The 610-nt window shown below is 40.8% G+C and overlaps 1 non-coding gene across 1 annotated transcript; it reads right to left on the reverse strand.

The window, feature by feature from the left end:
• Window positions 1-192: 192 nt before the first annotated feature.
• On the reverse strand, window positions 193-300 carry LOC127740791 (small nucleolar RNA R71). Its single transcript, XR_008001649.1, has one exon. It is a non-coding gene; the product is annotated as a small nucleolar RNA R71 (small nucleolar RNA).
• Window positions 301-610: the final 310 nt, after the last annotated feature.

Here is a 610-nt window from a genome sequence, read left to right on the forward strand (position 1 = left end):
TTCTTGCAAATCTGTGACACTGTCAAGACTACTGGGGTTAACCCTGAGGTCTACAGACTTATGCTATTCCCTTTTGCTGTAAGAGACAGAGCTAGAACATGGTTGGACTCTCAACCTAAAGAAAGCCTGAACTCTTGGGAAAAGCTAGTCAATGCCTTCTAGGCAAAGTTCTTTCCACCTCAAAAATTGAGTAAGCTTAGAGTAGAAGTCTAAACCTTCAGACAGAAGGAAGGTGAATCCCTCTATGAAGCTTGGGAAAGATACAAACAATTGATCAGAAAGTGTCCGTCTGACATGCTTTCTGAATGGAGCATCATAGGTATCTTCTATGATGGTCTGTCTAAACTGTCCAAGATGTCATTGGATAACTCTGCTGGAGGATCTCTTCATCTGAAGAAGACGCCTGCAGAGCTCAAGAACTCATTGAAATGGTTGCAAATAACCAATTCATGTACACTTCTGAAAGGAATCCTGTGAACAATGGGACAAATCAGAAGAAAGGAGTTCTTGAGATTGATACTCTGAATGCCATATTGGCTCAGAACAAAATATTGACTCATCAAGTCAATATGATTTCTTAAAGTCTGTCTGGAATGCAAGCTGCACCAGA

The sequence above is a fragment of the Arachis duranensis genome, chromosome 7, assembly GCF_000817695.3.
Source record: "Arachis duranensis cultivar V14167 chromosome 7, aradu.V14167.gnm2.J7QH, whole genome shotgun sequence".
Classification (NCBI taxonomy): Eukaryota; Viridiplantae; Streptophyta; class Magnoliopsida; order Fabales; family Fabaceae; genus Arachis; species Arachis duranensis.